Consider the following 6,588-nt stretch of genomic DNA (forward strand, 5'->3'; position numbering starts at 1 on the left):
ACAATGGCCTGGGTCAGGCGCACCCTAGTCCTCAAGCTGACATCTCTGCTCTTCAACACTTTAAAAAGTTCCTGTGCAGCAGATTTGCCCAGTGCAATACATCGTCTGATCTCTTGACTGCTACTTCCGCGAGTGTTGATAGTTGATCCAAGAAGAATGAAGTCCTTGACAACTTCAAGGTGGTGGTGGTGGTGGGGAATAAACAGTTTCACAAAACTAAACTGTCACCAAGCAGGGATCTACAGTTTAATGTACTGATATGATGAATGCATAATTAGTATCCAATTATTTACCAGTAATTGGTGGTGGTGGTGTGCTGTAGCGTCAATTCTGACTCATAGCAAACCTGCATTCAGTTTCTAAGGCTGTACATTTTTATAGGAGCAGAAAGCCTCATTTTCGCCCTGCTACAAGTAAAAGTTGTCGTTGTTATGTGCCGTGGAGTTGGTTCCAACTTATAGCGACCCTGTACAGGGTTTCCAAGGTTGTAAATCTTTACGGGAGCAGAAAGCCTCACCTTCGTCCTGAGGAACAGCTGGTAGTTTTGAACTGCTGACCTTAAGGTTCGCAGCCCGATTCGTAACCACCATGTTACCAGAGCTCCTTGCTACAAGTAAATAGCTATCTTTAAAATTTAAAAAAGATACTTTAGTTAAACAAGCCCTGGGGCCTAGTTTTATTTATAGTATTTCTTTTGTTAAGCCTTTTAAAATATATATAAATGGAAAAAAATTTATAGTTTTTCTTGTTTGCCCATATTCTTCTTCCAAATAACGGATTTTTTTGGTTTGAAATACATCATTTCCAGTACAACTGAATTCTATCACTTAAAAAACCTTTTTGTTGAGACTTATTTTAACTTTACTGTTCTCTACCATTATAAAAGTGAGGTATTCACTAAAAAAAAAATAAAATAAAATAAAAAAATAATCCAGCATTAAATATAGGATTTTATCCAAGTAGAATGCCTCTTTCATTAACACAAATTTTATGAACATCTATAATTATGCCCTTAAAACTGAGAGCACTCACTTTCAATATGTGTCTCGTGTTACCTTCTATTATTATTAGTTAAGGATTCTTATCTATCTTTTCATTCCTATCTAAATTCTAAACTCTTGGAGGTCAGCAGCACATCTTATTCTCTTCTGTATCCTATGGTACCTAGGCCACTACTTACACAGATAGAATCCAGTTAGATGTTGACTACAAGAGATGTCCCTGACCAGTTGTCATCCATCATCTGCAATATCCTCCTGAGCCATCAAGAGTGCCTTCAAAAAGGTCGTGGAAAATGGAATGAAAAGATAATGGAATTTTTCCATGAATTTTCTGAGGCCCCCTTGTATTTGTTGTACATATCTCAATCCAGACCTTCATTACGAATTGGTATCTCCCTCTCTTATAAACATAAGGAGAACTGGAGACTCAATGGTTAAGCACTAAGCTGCTAACCAAAAGGGTGGTGGTTCACTGAAACCCACCAGAGGGAGTCCACCCGAGAAAAGACCTGGTGATGTGCTCTTGTAAAGATGACAACCACGGAAGCCCCACAGGACAGCCTTGCTCTGTCCTATAGGACTGCACGGAGTCGGAATCGACTAGAAGGCACCTAACAACAACTAAGACACACATTTTTAGCCTGACAAACACCTGCAATTTTATATCTAGGAGTATCGAACCTTTTCTGAATTTCCTGTGCACATATGTGCTTTAAGGAGCTCTGGTAGCCTAGTGGCTACAAATTGGTCTGTGAACCGCAAGGTCAGCAGTTCAAAACTACCAGCTGTTCCGTTGGAGAAAAAAAATGAGACTTTCTGCTCCTGTAAAGTTTTACAGCCTCAAAAACCCTGTACAGGGTCACTATGGGTCGGAACTGACTCCACAGTACAAAACCACATGTGCTTTAAAATTGCATGTTGTTAAGTATCTTTGAGGTGGTTCTGACTCATAGCGACCCTGTACAGGGTTTCTGGCTGGTTGGTTTGAACCACCAACCTTGTGGTTGGCAGTCAGGTGTTTATCTTACAGCGGCATACCTTTTGCTCTTGGCTCTCCCCAAGAGTACTGGAACTGATTTACAGTTATGGTTCACTCACTCTTCAACTAGAACTTCCTTCATACTTATACTTCCAAGTACATAATCAGAGATGTCTTATCACCTATTTAGCCCTCTGTGATTTTAAGAGGCACACTAGATTTTAAACTACTTGAGATAAAGCATCCAGGATTGTTTATCGTCACAATTGCTAACAGTGTCTACCATACAGTATGGAGTCAATTGTTGTTGTTGTGAAGTGCCGTCGAGTCGGTTCTGATCCATAGTGACCCTGTATAGGGTTTCCGAGGAGCAGCTAGTGAGCTTGAACCACTGACCTTGCAGTTCAAATGGCTTTGCAGTCTGGCGCATTCACCCACAGCGCCATACCTGGACCCCATGCAGTCAATTGTTGTTGTTGTTAAGTGCCGTCGAGTCGGTTCCGACCCGTAGCGACCCTGTACAGTCAATAGAGGTCTGTTAATTGAACAAATGGAAATGAATAGAAGTGAGTGTGGCTGTGGTTAGGCATTGGGCTGTTAGCTACAAGGTCAGCAATTCAAACCCACTAGCTGCTCCGTGGAAGAAAAATGAAGCTGTCTGATTTCATAAAGATTTACAGTCTTTGGGACCCTCCTACATTGTTGGTGGAATTGCAAAATGGTCCAATCACTCTGGAAAGCAATATGGCGCTTCCTCAGAAGATTGGAAATAGAAATAGCTTATGATCCAGCAATTCCTCTACTTAGTATTTACCCACAAGGAATACGAGCCGTAACACAAGTAGATATATTCACACCAATGTTCATAGCAGCACTATTCACAATAGCAAAAAGATGGAGACAGCCTAAGTGTCCATCAACTAACTGAAGAATGGATAAACAAACTGGTACATACACACAATGGAATATTATGCTACCTTGAAGAACAACAAGGAAGCTGCAAGCCACCGCATAACATGGATGAACCTTGAGGACATTATGCTGAGTGAAATTAGTCAGTCACAAAAGGACAAATACTGCATAGGACCATTATTGCAAAAAAGTAAGAAAAAACCCCACACTAAAAGGGGGGAAAACATATATATATTTGCTGATCACCAGGATGTATAGGATGAAAGGAGGGGAAGGAGGGAGGGGAAGATAGAGCACAGGGTAGGGAATAGACACAGGATAGCTTGGGTGCGGGGATGGGGGGTTGGGGGGAGGCAATACACAAGAAGGGGGAGGGGAATGGAAGAACAAGGTTGATGGGAGAACAGTTAGGCAGATTCCCATGGGCTAAGTGGGACAGAGGTAAATGGTGATGTACACACAACTTGGAACAACAGGGCTCCGGGATATAGGGATTGAGGCAAGGTTTGAAGGGGTAAAAGGGGTAAGATGCTTGGCTGTCTTTTGAATCTTGGTTTACCTTGCCTACCATTGTAAAATAGACACTTGAGGGGTGGGGGTGGAGAAAGGAATAGCCAGAATCATCACTACAGAAAGCTTGTAAGTCCATCTTCAGCCTGTAACTGACTGGAATACCTTAAAGGGGGCTAGAAGTTGCCCAGTGAAAGAGGTTTCCTGTGGAGCCTTTATATTGCACAAGACCATAGGTGGAATCCAGAACCCCATTCAGAACCGACTGTGGTAGGAAATTTCCACTGGAAAGGACGAGAGGACCAGCCTGGAACGGCTAGAAGAACAGACAATACTCCATGAAGAAAGACCGGCAGGAAAAATCTGAAACAACAGCAGTTTGGTTGATTACTACAAGAACGAGTAAGCTGTTCAACCGGAAGCCATCAAGGCAAGTGGTAGGGACCCCTCAGAGCAAACCCCCTTCCAAGACTGAGAATCAAGGGGAATACATGAGCAGGCATGTGGTCTGGCTGGTGACCACGTTGGTCACTGATAAGGGGAAGAGGGGGAAAAAACAGCATTGAAGTTGTGAGCTAAGCCTGACCACATTCAATAGACCCCTGTGAACCCAGGTGGAGACCTGAATGGCCAGCAATATGGCAAGACCCGGGAACTTCTGGGCCCAGAGGCAGTGACATGGACACAGAGGACTAGAGTGAAGAGTGAAGCATCCAGCTAATAAAGTGAGGGGAGATGCGCAGGAACACCCAAGCCTGCAGATAGTACTCACTTGACCTGGCATCAATAGCTGGATGATTAGAACTCGACTAGAAGAAGAAAGAAGAGGGGGAAAAAAAAAAAAAAGTAACCTGCTACAATCTGGTGAACTTTACCTATACTTATGGATGTAGCAGCTCAAAAAAGGAAACAAATCTTTATAGCGAGGATCACTCCTACCCCCTCAATATGCAGGATTGACAGGGATGGGCAACTTAGACATTAGCTACCCAAAATGGGGGGGAGCCTACAAAGGCAAGAAGTGACTGTCTTACAAGCTTTCAAGAGAGAGCCTAGTTCCAGACGGGACAGGGGAAGGTAGAATCATCACTGAATGATTTCCAATCAGTTGGGACTGGGCTGGCAAAAGGAAATGGGGATAAGGCTCTTGTGGTACAATAGTGAATAATTGCCATCAGGACTGACTGTGAGGGTAGGAAATATAGAGGTAGATGTTTCTTGACAAATGGAGGAGAGTGATTGATTTTGCAGCCCAGGAGCGGAGGTCACTGGGACCATCAAGTGAGAAGAACCGAGAGTGGAACCCTACCCAGAGAGACACAGTGACACCAGGGATGGAGAAGAGCTGTGTGCTGGTGGCCGGGGGGCGGACCTGTGTGGTGTACCCTTTGGTTATTTGATGATGCATGGCAGGGATTGTAATCACTAAAATGAAATGAAATGTGATAGGATGAGTGTAAAGCTGATGTTCTCCCATGTAAACCTCACAGTAAAAACTTTTTTTAAAAAACAGTGTACGGGGGAAGATAGAGTTCCTACTAAATATTTTTCATAGGTATAATGAAAAGATATGGGGATAAGATTCAATAGTAATTGTTATCATGACTAACTGCAACTGTCACAATTGTAAAAGTAGAAGTTTTGTAACAAAAACGGAGGAGTAGTTAATCCTACAGTTCAGAAACAGAGGACCCTAGGACAATCAAGGGAGAAGAGCACAAGCAGAATGTGGGACCCTATACAGAGAAGCAGCAACACCAGAGATGGAGTCAGAGATGGGGACATGGAGAGAGGGAGCAGCTAAGGACTCCAGATTCATGAGAAGAGAGGGACTGAGAGCTGCCGGCCAGAAAGCAGACTTGCAGAATGTGCCCTTTGGCAGTGTAAATTATTGTATATGCCTGAGTGTTAAAAAAGAAAAAAAGAGCTAAAATGAATAGAGAGAAATACTGGTAACTGATGGTACATGGAGGAGATTATAATCATTGAAATGAAATAAGGTATATGATTTATTGAATGTAAAACTGATGATCTGCCCTATAAACGTTCACTCAATTCACAACAAAAACTTTAAAAAAAAAAAAAGATTTACAGTCTTGGGAGTCCTATAAAGGGCCACTATGAGTTAGAATTGAACCGATGACCGTGGGTTTGTTTGTGGTTATGCCTATTTAGTGCTGGTGCCTATCCTTATCCTTGGAGATTCTATGGACCTTATTTTCAAGACTGAATTTGTTTCAACCTTTTTCTCTTCTATGCTTGACAATAAATATAGTTCTGTAGGGAAAAAGAAATTCACATGCGTAAATGGGCTAGGACGATAACAAATGAAGAAAGGTTACTGGCAGGTAAAGGATGAGGGATAAACAAGAATACAATGCCCTCTACAAAGAGCAGCCACTACTCAGCTGACTGCTACCAGGAGGAAGCATTAGCCCAGTGCCGTCAGATCTTCTGACTTTTCTGGAAGTCAGATAGCCTTATTTTTATAGCAGTTGTTTCCATGTTGGGAGTACTGGTGTGCCGTTGCAGGACAATGCACTGGTCCCCAAGGTCAGTTTAAGCTGCAAGGTTGGTGTTTCAAACTCACCAGCCGCACCTTGGAAACATTACACAGGGTGGTTATGAATCGGAACCAATTTGATGGCACTTAACAACAATAACAATTCCCATTTAAAAATGCTGACAGTTCAGGAATGTTTTAAACATCTGAGGTTGAATCCGGCCTGTGGGCTCTCAGTTTACAGTCTCTGCTCTATAGCTTCAAATCCTAATCTAATGAACAATTACTAGTATTTCTTGGCCTCTAGTTCTGATATTTGTAAAGTGGTATCTCTTGTCTGGTTACCTTCTACAGATATAATCTTTCATACATATTTACTGAGGGTATCAACTGGTCTTATTTCACAGTCCTGGCCTATCTATCTCTGTCTTACTATGGCCATGTTTTGACAATACAATCAGAAGAGCAAATGAAATTCCAAAAGTCAAAAACATTTAAGTTTTCCAGTCTTGTGATAAAGATCAACAACATACTTGGATAAATTCGATTTCTTCTTGAGACACAAGTTTCCTTCTATATTTCTGAGGTAATGTTTTTATTATTTCTGCAGTGTCTGGTGGACCCTGCATCAGCAAATCTGGTGGTTTACTTCCCATTGAATGTTGAGACATTGCAGAAGCGTG

This window comes from Chrysochloris asiatica, unplaced genomic scaffold, assembly GCF_000296735.1.
Source record: "Chrysochloris asiatica unplaced genomic scaffold, ChrAsi1.0 scaffold00157, whole genome shotgun sequence".
Lineage (NCBI taxonomy): Eukaryota > Metazoa > Chordata > Mammalia > Afrosoricida > Chrysochloridae > Chrysochloris > Chrysochloris asiatica.